This window comes from Pleurodeles waltl, chromosome 7, assembly GCF_031143425.1.
Source record: "Pleurodeles waltl isolate 20211129_DDA chromosome 7, aPleWal1.hap1.20221129, whole genome shotgun sequence".
NCBI lineage: Eukaryota > Metazoa > Chordata > Amphibia > Caudata > Salamandridae > Pleurodeles > Pleurodeles waltl.
The window spans coordinates 958986310-959003663 of NC_090446.1; positions in this window are offsets into that span (position 1 = coordinate 958986310).

Here is a 17354-nt window from a genome sequence, read left to right on the forward strand (position 1 = left end):
CCCAGCGCAGCTCCAATGACGTCACACTCACACATACTGAGGCTGACAAAGTCTTGCGGCTTGTCCTACCAAACTTAGATTCACACAAAACTAATGCAAAAAAATTGCGAGCACTAATCAAAACCCAAATCTGCTGGTTTACTACAGGAAAGGTAACACAATTCCTTTGGAAACTTTACAGATTTTTCACTGACAGCTCTTCCCACAATAACAGCTACTTCCTCTTTCTCAGTCTCCCAGATTCACAAGCAAAACTCGACCTGCAAATTTTACTCTCAACTGATCAATGGGTCTGTGCTGGTGCACATAGGACTCGCCAAATCTCAGTTGAAATTTTCTTTCACTCACCTTGACTCACACTCTGACTTGTTGACCACGCCCGACTGATCTACAAAACCAGACAAATTACACCATAAAACCAAGTGTCTCATACACTTTTTCAATATACTCCAGAGTCTTAGACCACGCAGGGTGCATACATCAACAACCATGTGGACAATTTTTTAGCACAAAGTGCCATGCACCTGTGAAGTTCGACAACTTCCCTACTCTCACACTGCGGAGTATGCGCACTCCTTCTACAACTTAATTTGGAGTACGCAAACTCCCTAAACACTCACACACCTCACAGTTCACCTGCGATTTACATAAACTGTGCAAGCGCAACCTAATTTATTCACACTGTCACTAGAACGCCGAGAACATTCTCAGACAACCATTAGCAAAATATGAGATTCTGGGAAAGTAGTTTCTGGACTTAGGGAAATATTTCCAGGTCATCTCTGCAATTTGTATCATAAAAATAAGTCAAAATCTCAGTAATAATGAACTCTCAAAGGACCAGATCATCAGGCTACCACCATCTCTGGGTACACCTACGACAAGCTCTTAGGGAGACGAACCATCAGTCTCTGCTATCTTCTCTGTACCGGACATCTATAGTGAGCTCCTTAGGAGACAAACCTTTACCTCTGTTGCTATCTCCGGACGTCCATGATGCGCTCTTAAGGAGACTTACCATCACCTCCTTTACTGTCTCTGAATGTCTATGACGGGCTCTTAAGGAGACTAACCAACAGCTCTGCTACCATCACTGTTAGCGCGTCTGACCTTAATAAGTAAACTTACAAGGGGACTCGAATAGGTCGATGACCCTTTTGACTCGCAATTAAGATGATCCCACCATAATTCCAGTACATGCAGATCAATAATCAATAACCAATACACAATATCAATAATCAACAATAATCAATAACATTAACAATCAATAGAGTCAGTAATTATCATGCACCATGACCTTTCAGTCATGAATAACCACACCTTTTAGTAAAGGTTACGATATTTATTTCCTTATATTAATAATGCTAACGTCATGTAAATTAATCTCAATATTCAAATGATATGTATACAGAAACAGCACTGGCTGTCTAAAGCGACGGAAAAACGTAATCTAATCAAAGCTTGAACTATTACACATTCTAAGGTTACAGTGCAAATTAATAACAAGAACAATTTCACTACTAGATCACATACAAGTAGATTCAGTAAAGAAACTTATCAAGCATTATTCCCTATTGGCAGATTTCTATTAGTGAGGATCCTTAACTAACACTAGATTAGCATCAGCATGTTGGGCTTCATGCAAAATAATTTAGTAACACAAATTTGGAAAAACATCTAACTAAGGCTCTCGCAAAACAGTGCGGTTGGTACCTAGAAAGAAAAAGCAAATAGGCATAACAGACAAATAGGTACAATTTATACCTCTCCTCAATTGGATCGGCAAGACAAGATAGTCTTCATCGTCAGGACATCAGTCGATCAGCAAGGCATCAGGATTCAGCATCAAAGTTTAGAAAAGGCAAAGTCTTTAAGCAATAAAGTTAAGCATGTCTCTTGTCAAGACGCACAAGAAAATATTGACCTTTCGCCCAACAAGAAAATGGGCAATGGGGCTGTCTTCCCTCGGTGCAGTCTCGTTAAGTTAAGTTCACTAAAACTATTTCCCAAATCCCTATTGGCCAAGGGATCGCATGTTCACACTTTGTCCAATAAAACTAAAGCTCCAAATCTATGAATTCTACCATTACTCCGTTCACATGTCGCTGATTGGCTTTCCTGCAGTGTCCTCATCACCCGGCTCGTCAGGTAACAATATTGTTGCAGCTTCTACTCCAGTCAGTGTCTCCATTGTTCTTCTCCTGAGAAAGTCAGTCTTACACACATCACACACATAATGTTACATTTAGCAAGAGCAGCCTCTTCTAGCAGTTGGTTCTCAGCTGTGAGCACATTTACACAATACAATGGAAAATCACAATTTAACTCTCTAGGACAGCCATTTATTAAACGTTAAGAAATACAGCTTGCCGTGAGGCCTGGCAACTAGGCCAAGACCTTTGCTAAGTCAAGGCCTTCAATTAATAAAACTAATACATAATGCATAACCTTTAATATGACATATTACTATGTTAGTCAAACATATGCTCAACATTTCATAGTATTAGACTATTAATAAGTATACTTTGTGAACATTGGTGGCCACTCATCGTAATCACATTTTCAAATGCATGCATTATTTTTCTATGTTATTATATTTTCTACCCAAATCAATTATTCAGAATACATGAGTACTCATTAAAACACCTGCGCTAGCAGAAGGCGTCTTGGAGATGCTGTCAGCAGTGATAGCTAATCCGATACTGGATCAGATGAAAACCTGCCTTCTGAAAAAATATTTCCCCTACCTAAGATGGCCAAGGTAACCACAAAATTCTTGGACTTAGCACTTTTATTAGCCAAACGTGCTGTAACAATGTGGTGAAATTCTCCCTCAGCGTCAGCCGTTCTTGCATAGAAGCAGGAAGTAGTTATTTAAGCTGAGGCTGAGAGTCAAGCTCTTCAGAGAGAAGAAAAATGAGGGTTGTGCAAAAGGTCAGTCACAGCGTACTGGGATGCCCTAGTGCAAGAGCTCACGGTTTATGGGAACGATGATGAACAAACACCTTAAACTTCTATCCTTCCCTTCTCTGGTCTCCCTGAAAGCCTCAGATTGCTGTTGGCTTTGCCTTTAAAATCACAGCCAGGCTCTAACTGACCCTCTTTAAGCTCCCTGGTGTACCCCACACTTCACCAGTGCATGATGCTCTTGTACAACCCAATGGGCATGTCTGCCATTCCAACTGATTAGTTTCCAAAGTACACTGACTCCCTGCGGAGCTACTCTGAGGAATTAGGCTGAATTTAGTCTTCTGTCTTGGTTAGCAGCCCACTTTCGTTCCCTACATTTTAGGATAAAGGACCCTCCATAGGAGAGGATAGGTTTTTTTTATTTTGAGTTTGTTGATAACTTACAATTGTAGCCATCTGTATGGTTTGTCCCATAGCTACTCGAAATAAGTCAATTTTCTGTGCGACAATTGTACCATTTGAATGTAAATCAATAAAAAGATAAGTTCAAAAATACACACACACAGGTTGTTCCCCCTTTAATCCAAGGAATTTGTAAATATAGCCTAAAAAGATTTTTTTTTTAAAATAAACTAAAAAAGGTATGTGACTGTCCCAACTCGAATCTCTGTTGCCATTGTACGCTGGTTGGGCTGGCTCAAAACAACAATTAACAGTGCAAAACAGTATGTTGTACTGTATGGAGAACGTTATCTGGAGTTCACAGTGAGTAGTAGATTTTTGCTGCGTACAGCCCACCCCATTAATGGCCCCTGCAATACCTGAGACCACAACCTTCTCTGTGGGTGGTAGTTGAAGGAATGTGTAAGCCCAACTTTTCCCAGTGGGTCTCTGTTTTTTTTTCTCAAGCTCCACGTTCCGGAGTAGGCTTCTTCTCTCCAAATGTTCGATTTAGAAGCATCGCTGTCAGGTGTCCCCGTTGATGGACTCAGGTCCTGGGGAGTGGTGAAGTCAGTGCCTGAGCAACCCTTGACCTGATGACGGTCCATATCTCCCTTTACGGGTCCTATAGCAAGGGTCCTGTTCAGTGATTGTCTTCTATAGTCTTCTTGTTTCACCTCTCTCGTGCTTTCAGATTCTCAATCTTCTTTTTCCATTGCAAGCACAGACATTCATGGTTCTCCTTACATCTGCCTGATGTATTGTCCTCCTCAGAGTGGGAACATGCAGATGACCATGCCACACATGGAGCTCTGTAGCATACATCTTTATCCTCAGCATACAATCACACACTACACTCTGATTATGTCTTAACCATTAATAACCACACCTTAACACCTCCCAGCAAACTATGTAATTCCTCTGTTGAGCCCTTGTAGAATCACAATGGTCCTAGCGCACTTAGGTGGTCATTCCAACCCTGGCGGTTGGTGTTAAAGTGGCGGCAAAACCGCCCACAGGCTGGCGGTAAAAAAAATGCAATTCCGACCCTGGCGGAAACCGCCAACAGAGACCGCCACTTCAACACACCGCCCGCCACGGCGGGACAAACAAACAGTGCGGCGGTCACCGCCAACAGACAGGCGGGAGACAATGTACCGCCCACCCTATCACAACCCACCAATCCGCCACCTTTTCCGGGGCGGTAGCCCCGCCGATAAAAACACAGCAGAAACAGCCATTTCAAACGGAAAACGCTCACTTCCATACACCCCACGAGGAATCTGGACAGCATGGAACCCGAACTCCACATCCTCCCAGCGATTGTCTTCCTGCTCCTCTACCAGGAGCACGAACTGTCGCGGTTTTCAATGGTCTTACCGTCGAAGCTGAGAGGCGTAGGGGAACGACCCTTGTTCCGGCAGGTTCTGCTCTGGCCGAGGTAGGGGCGACCCCTTCCAGTAGCCACGGTGCTGTTTGGTATGAGCAAACCACTACAGTCCGTGCCCTCCAGAAGGAGTCCCAGAGGAAAAACCCCCGTAGGGTAAAAAACCTCCACAGGAACTCCCTGAAATGAAAGGAGGACACCAGGGCGTTAGGACCAAGGATCAGGAAGACTGGAAAACAAGGCAGGACAGGAACAGACAGGATTCGCAGGAGGAGATCAATCGGAGCGTGACTACCACCAAGGAGTGTTGCAACGCAATGAACAAGCAATTGGAATCCCCTTATATACCCCTGGACAGGAAGTAGGAAACAGGAAGTAGAACACCACCATCTTGGATTGGGGAGAAAACAACAAGAGTGAATTAGGTATGTGTGTAAAACAATGCATGCTGGGCAGACAGGAAGTGGTCAGCATGCTGGGAAGAAAAGAGACAAGTATAAAGTACCCCAAGTGTAAGGGTTCGGTTTGTTCCAGGAAACATCGGTAAGTAAATGACAGGAAACGGACATGTAAGAAAATGAATGTTGAGCGCAAACTGCGCTGATGCGGCCATGCCTGAACCCCCTCGGGGTCTCAGACCTTGCCGCTTCTGCCTTTACGGCAGAACTTAAAATATGGCAAGCGGCGAGTGCCGCAACCCCTAGACCGGCTCCCTGGAGCCTCCATGGCTCCCGCCCGGGCCGCGGCAACCCCCGCGACCTGAGCGTCGGCGTTCTCCGCGACCCGGGTGCCGGCCACGGCAGAAAAAACGTGCCGCGCTGCGGTAACTGAAGCCCGCGGCCGCGGGGAGCGCCCCGGCATAACAGTATGCCCCCCCCCGAGGCCCCAGGTTTGTGGGGGAAGAGCCGAAAAAAGCGGCGGAGCAAAAGAGGGGCATGGACTGAAGAGGCATCCTCCCAGGAACACTCACTCAAAGGGTATCCCTTCCAATGAATAAGGTATTGGAGGCGCCCATGGAAAAACCGAGAGTCACAGACCTCCTGTACTTCGTACTCAGGCACATTGTCAACCAACAGAGGAGGGGGACAGGGCAACTGCCTATGAAAAAGATCAGGACGGTAGGGTTTCAATTGCGAGACATGAAATACCGGGTGGATCTTCCATGTCCGAGGTAGGCGAAGACGCATAGACACAGGGTTGATTTTCTTGAGAATTAGAAAGGGACCGTAAAAGCGGGGTTTGAATTTGTTTTGGGTGAGTCGGAGAGGTAGGAATCTAGAGGAGAGCCAGACCTTATCATGGACCTGATATAGAGGAGCCGCACAGCGTCTCCTATCTGCTATCTTCTTCATGCAGGACTTGGTGGACACAAGGTTGGAATGGATAATTTGTTGTATACCCCGTAGCTGTCGAACAAAGGAGGAGATGGCGGGAAGATTGGAGTTGTCTCTCAGGGGAGTTGGGAAGGCCCTGGGATGAAAACCATAAGAGCCATAGAAAGGAGAGACTTTAGAGGCACTGTGTAGAGAGTTGTTATAGGAGAATTCTGCAAGCGGTAAGTAGGGAGCCCAATTACTTTGTGTAGCGTTACAGAAGCTACGTAAGTACTGTTCGAGACCCTGATTGAGTCGTTCCGTTTGTCCATTGGTTTGAGGGTGGAACCCGGATGATAAGGCCACCTGGATCCTCAAGGTCTTGCAGAATTGATTCCAGAATCGGGAGATATATTGAGGACCCCTGTCCGATATAATAACTTGGGGTAACCCATGTAGCCTGAAGATTTCTTGAGTAAAGATCTGACTTAACTCCTTTGCCGTTGGTAACTTTCTCAATGCAGTGAAGTGGGCCATCTTGGTGAAGGAGTCCACAGTTACCATTATGACGTGGTTTCCCATTGAGGAAGGTAATGCGCACATAAAATCGGTGGATATGGTATGCCATGGGCCTGGGGGAACAGGTAATGGGCGGAGTAACCCCACAGGTCTGGTTTGGGGTGTCTTGGCTTGAGCACATGTAGGACAGGATAACACATATGCCTCAGTGTCAGCCTTGAGAGTTGGCCACCAGAAAGAGCGAAGTAAAAGATCTTGAGTCGCTTTCATTCCTCGATGACCGGCAATAGGGGAATCATGGCACATGCGTAAAGCTTCGATTTGCACTGTTTTAGTGGGTAAAAACAGGGCCTTATCACGATAATAGTAGTCATGATCTATGTGCAGCTGTGGACGTAACTTTTTTAGTTCTGTTTCGTGTAGACGGGCATATTCGGACTTGACTTGATCTAAAAAAGTCTGTGCTACCCCAATGATTTTATTGTTGTCAAATAAATTTTGAACCGCGGAATCACCGCACCCAGGATAACGTCGGGACAAGGCATCCGCCAGGATGTTCTGAGAACCAGGGATGTAGGTGATATAGAAATCATATTGGCTGAAGAAGAAGGCCCATCGAGCCTGCCGGCTATTTTGGCACTGGAAATTTCTTAAGCACTGTAGATTTCTGTGATCGGTCCGGGCTTCAAAGGGCTCCTTTGATCCCATCAAAAAGTGTCTCCATTCAGTGCACGCGACCTTTAAGGCGAGTAATTCGCGTTCTAGCACGGAATAGTTTTGCTCAGAATCAGATAGAATGTGTGAGAGATAAAATACAGGGTGTTCTAGGTCATCATCGTCTTGTTTTTGTAACAAGGCAGCCCCAATGGCTCTTTCTGAGGCGTCTGTGACAACAATGAATTGTTTGCTGGTGTCTGGGTGTCGAAGAATAGGGGCTTGAATAAAGGCTTTCTTTAAGTCCTGAAAAGCTGACTCAGCGCCTGGTGTCCAACAAAAACCTTTCTTTAGATGTTCCTTTTTGAGGGTTTGAGTAATGAAGGTGGTTCTCTGGGCAAAGTCTGCTATGAACTGTTGGTAGAAGTTGGCTAGTCCCAGAAAACATTGAGTCTCCTTGATGGAAGAAGGAGATGGCCAATTCAATATAGCCTGTACTTTGTCTGAGTCCATGGCAACTCCGGTTTGGTTTATACAGTATCCCAAGTATTTTACTTCTATCTGATCAAACTCGCATTTTTCAGGCTTACAGAACAAATGATGTTGTCGGAGTCTCTCTAAGACTTGCCGAACGTGCTTGGAATGTTCCTCTGGATGAACCGAATAAATTAGGATATCGTCAAGATGCACCACCACTGTTTGTTGCAAAAGATCAGAAAAGATAGAATCCATGAATCTTTGAAAGATGGACGGGGCATTAGTGAGTCCGAAGGGCATTACTCTATATTCGTAGTGACCAAAAGGTGTTCTAAAGGCGGTCTTCCACTCATCACCTTCTCTGTTTCTTAGTAGATGATAGGCTCCTCGGAGATCCATCTTGGTGAATCTCTGGGCTCCTCTGACTGCTTCTAAGATGTCCTTGATGAGGGGTAACGGATACCGGTCTTTGATAGTGATCCTGTTTAATCCTCTGAAGTCGATACAGGGACGCAGATCTTTGGTTTTCTTTGGTACAAAGAAAAGAGGAGCCCCGGCGGGTGAAGAGGAGGGAGTTATCAACCCACTTTGTAGATTCTCATCTAGGTACTCCTTCAAAATTTGTTTCTCTGGTTCTGTGAGAGAGTACATCCGCCCAAAAGGAACTACGGTGTCTGGTTCTAAAGGAATGGCACAGTCGTATTCTCTGTGGGGTGGCAATTCAGGCTTTTCAGGCTTCTGGAATACATCGATATAGTCCTGATAATGTCTGGGAACTCCCTGTAGGACATTAATGGATCCTCCCACCTGAGAGGGTGCTGTTGAGAGACTTTTTGGGGACCAATAATCCCCGGCCGGATAGCAGTGGTGTTGACAAAAATGGGAGGATAACGAAATGGTTTTTGTTTCCCAGTTAATGTAAGGATTGTGCCGTGTAAGCCATGGAATTCCCAGGATCATGACGTGGTGTGGTGATGAAATTAAGTCAAACAAGAGAATTTCCTGATGTTTTCCAAACTGTAAACAGAAGGTAGGGGTGGTGTATTGTACAGGTCCAGAGGCCAAGAGTGACCCATCAACGGTATGTACCTGTTCTGGTACTTCTTTGGGTATTTGTGTTATCTGTCGTTCTTTGGCCCAGGTTTCATCTAAATAGAGACCACTTGCTCCGCAGTCCAATAAGGCCAAAGTTCTTTCTTCGCAGCCATCAGTTAAATGGAGGGTAACTGGTAAGAGAAAAAGAGCAGTTCCTTCCTCCCTGCAAGAGCAAATAGAAGGTATATCACGATATCCCGTCCTCACCCTTCTTACTGGGGACGGGAGTTGGCGTTTCCCAAGGGCTTGGTTGGACGAATGGGGCAAGCGCGAATTAGGTGACCAGCTGCACCACAATATAGGCAAAGCCCCTTCCTTCGTCTATGTTCCCTTTCACTGGCGGATAAAGGTCCGCGAGCTGTGTCAATCTGCATGGGCTCTTCCTCGGTATTCCCTTTGGATTCAGGACGGACTTCCTTGGTACGATGGGCGAAGGGACGAGATGGTACTGAGTGAGAAGGCAAACGACTCTTCTTTTTCTCCATTCTTCGTTCATTCAACCGATATTCTATCGTTAGTGCCTGGTCCATCAATCCTTTGAGGTTTTCTATCCTGGCAGAATGTACTAGTTCATCTTTGATGTCCTCTCTGAGACCTCTACGGAAGAGTGTCACCAAGGTACGTTCCACCCAGGTTGTTTCTGCAGCTAATTGTCTGAAACGGGTGATGTATTGTAATACATCTTGACCCCCTTGTTGGACTTCGCAAAGAGCCTCTTCTGCTGACGCCTCGAGTCCAGGGCGTTCAAACATCTGTTTGAAAGTAGTGATAAAGGTGGAATAATTAGATAGGCAGGGATCGTTTCTGGTTACTAGAGGTGTGGCCCAGGCTAAGGCTGGTCCTGATAAGGCACTAATCAAATACCCCACCTTGGTCTTATCTTGTACAAATTGCGAGGGGCGAAAGGCAAAGTACACCGTCAAGGCATCCAGGAATTCTTTTAATGTGGTGGGATCCCCAGAAAATCGAGGTGTAGAGGCGGCTACTGCAGGACATGTGTGGTCCTGGAGGCAAAGGCTTGTCGATAAACAGTATTCTCAGTACGTAATTGCTGGAGTTCTTGAGCCTGTTGTTGTATTGTCGCCAGTATGTCCTGGTTAGTAGGTTCCATGTTTGCCACTGGGTTATCCATAGTTCCGGACTGCAACTGGAATTTTTGGCGTTGCAATCTGTCGCGGTTTTCAATGGTCTTACCGTCGAAGCTGAGAGGCGTAGGGGAACGACCCTTGTTCCGGCAGGTTCTGCTCTGGCAGAGGTAGGGGCGACCCCTTCCAGTAGCCACGGTGCTGTTTGGTATGAGCAAACCACTACAGTCCGTGCCCTCCAGAAGGAGTCCCAGAGGAAAAACCCCCGTAGGGTAAAAAACCTCCACAGGATCTCCCTGAAATGAAAGGAGGACACCAGGGCGTTAGGACCAAGGATCAGGAAGACTGGAAAACAAGGCAGGACAGGAACAGACAGGATTCGCAGGAGGAGATCAATCGGAGCGTGACTACCACCAAGGAGTGTTGCAACGCAATGAACAAGCAATTGGAATCCCCTTATATGCCCCTGGACAGGAAGTAGGAAACAGGAAGTAGAACACCACCATCTTGGATTGGGGAGAAAACAACAAGAGTGAATTAGGTATGTGTGTAAAACAATGCATGCTGGGCAGACAGGAAGTGGTCAGCATGCTGGGAAGAAAAGAGACAAGTATAAAGTACCCCAAGTGTAAGGGTTCGGTTTGTTCCAGGAAACATCGGTAAGTAAATGACAGGAAACGGACATGTAAGAAAATGAATGTTGAGCGCAAACTGCGCTGATGCGGCCATGCCTGAACCCCCTCGGGGTCTCAGACCTTGCCGCTTCTGCCTTTACGGCAGAACTTAAAATATGGCAAGCGGCGAGTGCCGCAACCCCTAGACCGGCTCCCTGGAGCCTCCATGGCTCCCGCCCGGGCCGCGGCAACCCCCGCGACCTGAGCGTCGGCCGCGGCGTTCTCCGCGACCCAGGTGCCGGCCACGGCATAAAAAACGTGCCGCGCCGCGGTAACCGAAGCCCGCGGCCGCAGGGAGCGGCGCGGCATAACACGAACACCGGCGCAGAAGACAACGGTGAGTACTGCAACTACGACACAGGGGAGGGGGGAGGCAAAAAATGACGGGGACACACATATGCGGCACACCCTCCCTCACCCTCACCCACTACAACACACACATCAATGCATAGCAACACATCACAGTTACCCCCCCAAACCCCCTGGAAGAATGCAAAGACAAAAGGAAATGATTATAAACTATGGAATATATTGTATGACTGAGTATAAAATATATCACACATCTAAAAGTTTATATACATAAATTGTCCAGTCCGATATGTGTATCAGGCATTGTTCGCGGGCCACTGGGCCCAAATCACATGGGCAAAGCCCACACAGGATACCTGACTCCAACGGAGAGAACACTGCAGGGGCATCAGATAGGAAAACTACAGGCACCTCAGGGGGAAGGGAAGGGGGGGCACCTCAGCCAGATGAGTCCACGACGCCAGATCCGCGAGGGGCCTCCATGGCCACTGTTCCATCCTGGGGAGTGCAAAGCCACAGTCTCTCAAGTCAATATCAGTGGGTGGCTTGCCCACTGTGCCATCCTGGGGAGTGCAAAGCCACAGTCTCTCAAGTCAATATCAGTGGGTGGCTTGCCCACTGTGCCATCCTGGGGAGTGCAAAGCCACAGTCTCTCAAGTCTCTACAGTGGGTGGCTTGCCCACTGTGCCATCCTGGGGAGTGCAAAGCCACAGTCTCTCAAGTCAATATCAGTCTCCACTGGAACTGGAGGGGGACTAGTGCCCAGAGTGCTTCGTGAAGCCCTGCCCGACACAGATGCGGGCCTGCCCCTTCCGCCAATGGGCCAGCGGTGCTTGAGACGGCGGTGCCCAGCGGAGCGGTGCTTGAGACGGCGGTGCCCAGTGGAGCGGTGCTTGAGATGAAGGGCCCAGCGCAGCAGTGCTGGAGATGAAGGGCCCAGTGGAGCAGTGCTTGAGATGAAGGGGATGAAGGGCCCAGCGGAGCGGTGCTTGAGATGAAGGGCCCAGCGGAGCGGTGCTTGAGATGAAGGGCCCAGCGGAGCGGTGCTTGAGATGAAGGGCCCAGCGGAGCGGTGCTTGAGATGAAGGGCCCAGCGGAGCGGTGCTTGAGATGAAGGGTCCAGCGAAGCGGTGCTTGAGATGAAGGGCCCAGCGGAGCAGTGCTTGAGATGAAGGGCCCAGCGGAGCAGTGCTTGAGATGAAGGGCCCAGCGGAGCGGTGCTTGAGATGAAGGGCCCAGCGCAGCGGTGCTTGAGATGAAGGGTGCCCAGTTCAGCGGTGCTTGAGATGAAGGGCCCAGTTCAGCGGTGCTTGAGACGGCGGTGCCCAGTTCAGCGGTGCTTCGGATGACTGCCCAGTTCAGCGGATCCGCCCATGGCGTGGAGGTCATTCGCCACCTGACCTGTGGCTGGCTGCGCCTTCCTGCCCACCTGGGATGGGCCTGGTGGGGCCCTCCTGGGCTGCAGTACAGGGCCTGTTGTTGTCCTCCTGCCCACCTGGGATGGGGCATGCGGGGCCCTCCTGCACAGCTGGGCTGCTGGCGGTCTTGTCGGGCGTACTGCCCTTCCCAGCCTTCCCTGTTCGCCTGTGGCCCTTCCCCACCTTTGGCGGTGTGCCAGCTGGCACCACACTCCCTGCCGGAGCCATGGTAGGGATTTTGGTTCCAGGTGTTGCAGGCCTCTCGCGCCGGCCACTCACAATCTTCGCATGTTTTTGCGGGGGTGGGCTGGCCGTGCCTTGGCCTTGAGCCAAGGCACTGACCTTGACCCTGACCTTGAGGGTGGGGGACTCCACAGTCCATGGCAGACTGTCTTCACAGGGCCCGCTTTTGTGGTGGCTGAGGTGCTGACTGGAGTCCTATTAGATGGACGGGGTGGGGGAGTTGTTGGAAAGAGGTCAAGTTTTGATAGGAAAATAAGTTTAGAAAGAGAGGGACGGGTAGGTGTAGTAGGTATGGGAGTGGAGGAAGAGGTTGTGGTTGTAGGAGTTTGAAGTCTGCTGTCTTTGAGGGCAGGTGCTTGGGCTGGAGGCTGTCGTGAGCTGGATGGCTGTTGGGTGGGTGGCTGCCTGCGTTTGTGTAGCTTGGAAGAGGGGGTGACAGACACACTGGGAGAGGACACAGGGGACGTGTGAATGGTAGTGGGGGTGGTGACTGCACGTGTGCTGGGGGTTCTGGTGTGTGTGTGCTGGTGATGGACGTAGTGGCTGAAGATGTTGTGCATGCAGGTGTGAGTGGAGACGTGACAGGGAGGGAGGAGGGAGACGAGGAGGAGGGGGACACAGTGGAGGCAGTGGGTGTTGGTATGTCTGCATGTGGATGTTGCTTGTGTGAATGCTTGTGTGATGTGTGGTGCTTATGTCTGTCTGAGCTTCCCTTGGGTGTTGAGGTGTGTGCAGGCGGGTCTGATGGTGTGTCTGGGATAGGCAGAGGTACAGGGGATTGGGTATGGGTGGAGGAAGTTGGAGGGGGGAGGCTAGAGACAGGGACAATTTCTGCCATCAGTGCTGAGGCCAGAGTGTTGAACGATTGCTGATGGGCAGCCTGACCAGAATGAATGCCCTCCAGGTATGCATTACTCTGGTGCACCTCCCTTTCTACACCCTGGATGGCATTCAAAAGGGTACACTGCCCAACAATGAGCGTCCTCAGAAGGTCAATGACCTCCTCACTGAGGGCAGCAGGGGTGACTGGGGCAGGGCCTGAGGTGCCTGGGGCGAAGGAGATGCCCACCTTCCTGGGTGAGCGGGCACGGGGCAAACGCTGAGAGGCTGCTGGGAGGGAGGTGCTGGTGCGCTGGGTGGCGGCTGTACCTGTTGGTGCGGGGGGCACGGATGTTGCCGCCACCACAAGGGAGCTCCCTTCAGAGGACGAGTCACTGTCACTGACATCCGCACGAGTCCCCGCTGTGGAGCTCCCCTCGCCCTCCGTCTCACTGGTGAATTCCAATTCTGTTGCCTGGCCCGCCATGGCCATGTGAGATGCAGCTCCCTCGTGCTCCGATGCCTCTTCTCCTCTGCCTGATGGTGCTAATGCACAAATGAACAGGAAGACAACAAAAGGGGGGTGGGGAAAAATAAATAAATTTTGAGTGCATGCATTGGCGACACCGTTGGCGGACAGGACAGACACAGAAGCCCCCTGCACTACGCCGCGCACTTGGGGTCGACTACGCAATCCGTGGGACATGGCCTACAAGCCTATGGGTGACCTCTGCTCACATACATGACACAGGGCAATGAATAGCTGTACTTGGCAACCTACAGAGGTGGGGGCACAGGGCCATGCCTTACGGAGGGGCCTGGCCTACAGATATCGCCCTGGCCTAGGGATACCCACAGCCCTCCTCCCCCACCCAGACCCCTCCACTGCGCGCAAAGTCACCAGGATTTGAGTGTACTCACCCCCTTGTGTCTGCTGTGATGTCCTCACGCGCCCATCCAAATCGGGGTAGGCCACCGCCAGGATCCGGGACATCAGGGGGGTCAAAGTACGACGGGCACCCCTCCCACGTTGGGAGGCCATCCCCAGCTGAGCCTCTGCCGTCTTCCTGCTCCAGCGTCGGATGTCCTCCCATCTCTTCCGGCAGTGGGTGCCCCGTCTCTGGTGGAACCCCAGAGTCCGGACGTCCTTAGCGATGGCACGCCAAATATCGATTTTCTGGTGGGCGCTGACCTATGTGACATGTACAGGGAGAGAAGAATAATCATCACCTTCTGCATGCTCGATGTGAGTGGCCCCCTCATCCCCACCCTTGCCATGTGGCACATGCCCTCATCTGTCGTTTGATGCATGCCTCAATCGCTCCCCTCCCCACCATCTTTCATCCACCCCACTCAACACAGGCATTGGCCACAAAGCATGGTCCCAGTGTACTTACCTGTTGGTCTGGAGGACCGTAGAGTAGCGCATACTGGGGGAGGACCCCATCCACGAGTTTCTCCAACTCCTGAGCAGTGAAGGCAGGGGCCCTTTCCCCAGTCGCATGAGCCATTGTCTCTTCCAGACCGTGGTCACAGCAGCACTTGCAGTGTAGGTCCTCTCCTGTCGAAGATCAGGTATCGAGTGATTAAGCAGATGGAAAATGGCGGTCACGCCCGCGGCGGTGCGTACCGCAGCGGTGCGTACCGCGGCCGCCGGCGCACATCGTCATTGGCTCCTGACACCCATAGGGTTCAATGTTAACCAATGCTGCTTTGCGCCGCGGTCTTCGACCGCCTACCACCACGGTGTGCCACGCCAGCGCATTGACCTCACATCCCATCGTCGCACTTCACAGGTCAGGCAGCCGCCATTTCAAGGGCCCACATGCCTTATTTTCTACTGCGTCACACATACCTAGGCCTTGCATCGAAACTCATACAAGCCATTCAATGCATTGGGAATCGTGTTATGTGCAAGCTGTGGTTACGTACCTGTGGGTAGATTGACTCTGTGCTCGCTGTTGTCCTTCATAGGCACCGTCCGCTGGGACATGCGAGGAGATGGAGAAATCTTCCCGTGTACAGACCGCTGGTGGACCTGTCGACAATGGAAGAAAGACATGCCATACTGACATACAGGCTTGACCGAGACACTATACAGGAACTGTGTGCCCAGCTGGAGCCAGACCTGATGTCACCAATCCACCAACCCACAGGGATCCCCCCCTCTAGTGCAGGTGCTGTCAGTACTCCATTTCCTAGCAAGTGGGTCATTTCAAACAACACTGGCCATATCATCAGGGATGTCCCAGCCCATGTTTTCCAAGGTGTTGTCCAGAGTGTTGTCTGCCCTGCTCAAACACATGCGGAGCTACATCGTCTACCCTGAGGTGGGGGATTTGGCTACAGTGAAGGCTGATTTCTATGCCCTTGGACATATACCCAACATCATTGGTGCCATTGATGGGACACTTGTTGCTTTGGTCCCCCCCAGCAGAAGTGAACAGGTGTACAGGAACAGGAAGAGTTATAATTCCATGAATGTCCAGATGGTGTGTTTGGCTGACCAGTACATCTCCCATGTTAATGCCAAGTTCCCTGGGTCAGTGCATGACGCCTACATCATGCGGAATAGCAGCATCCCTTACGTGATGGGTCAACTCCAGAGGCACCGTGTGTGGCTATTAGGAGACTCTGGTTACCCCAACCTGTCATGGCTACTGACCCCAATGAGGAATCCCAGGACAAGGGCAGAGGAACGGTACAATGAGGCCCATGGGCGAACTAGGAGGGTGATCGAGCGGACCTTCGGCTTCCTAAAGGCCAGGTTTAGGTGCCTCCATATGACTGGTGGATCCCTAATGTACTCACCAAAGAAGGTGTGCCAGATCATCGTGGCCTGCTGTATGCTTCACAACCTGGCTTTGCGACGCCAGATGCCTTTTCTGCAGGAGGATGGTCAAGATGGTGGTGTTGTAGCAGCTGTGGGGCCTGTGGAGAGTGAAGAGGAGGAAGGCGAAGAGGACGACATAGAGAACAGGAACACAGTAATACAGCAGTATTTTCAATGACACACAGGTAAGAATCCACAACAGCATTTTACTTATACTTAACCCCTACTACCTCTCTACTGTCTGACCTTTTCCCCAGTGTATGGTAACTGAGTTGTGTTTTTCCCTTCCGATTTCAGAAATGTGGCCCCCAGTGTGTGACATCTGCTTTGTTTACCCATGGACTACAGCTGTGTGACATTGGTATGTTGGCATCACAATGTGAATATGCCATTTGGCACGGTAATATCTAATACATTTGTACAAAATCACAGCCAGACTCCAGATTGTTTTATGCAATAAGTGTGTTTATTACAGTGCTCTAAATTGGTGGGTGGGTGCAAATCGTTGAGGTGTGATGGTGGAGGATTGTCCATGGCAGAGTCCAGACTATCAGTATCACAGGTGCATTGTCCAGATGCCTGTGGAAAGTGGAGCAGGGGCAGTGTAAGGTTGGACAGGGTGTCAATGTGGGACAGTGGGATGACAATCAGGGAGGTATCCTTTCCTGGCTGGGGTCTTGGCATCTTACTCTGTCTTCTTCCTGGATCTCAGGGCCCGCTTGCGGGGTGGTTCTCCTTTTGCAGGGGGTGGGGTTCTGGTGGCCTGCTGGTCTTGTGTCGGGGCCTCCTGTCCACTAGCGCCGGCGGAGGTGGTAGGCAGTTCTTGGTCCATTCTAGGCCCTTTGTGGTGCAACAGTGTCCCGCAATGTGGTGACTACCTGATTCAGGGCCACTACGATGGTGCCCATGGTGGAACTGATGTTTCTTAGTTCTTCCCTGAACCCCATATACTGTTGCTCCTGCAGAAGCTGGATCTCCTGAAACCTGGCCAGGACCGTGGCCATCGTCTCCTGGGAGTGGTGGTATGCTCCCATGATGTTGGAGAGGGCCTCGTGGAGAGTGGGTTCCCTGGGCCTGTCCCCCCCCTGTCGCACAGCAGCCCTCCCAGTTGCCCTGTTTCCATGGGCCTCTGTCCCCTGGACCGTGTGCCCACTACCACTGCCCCCAGGGCCCTGTT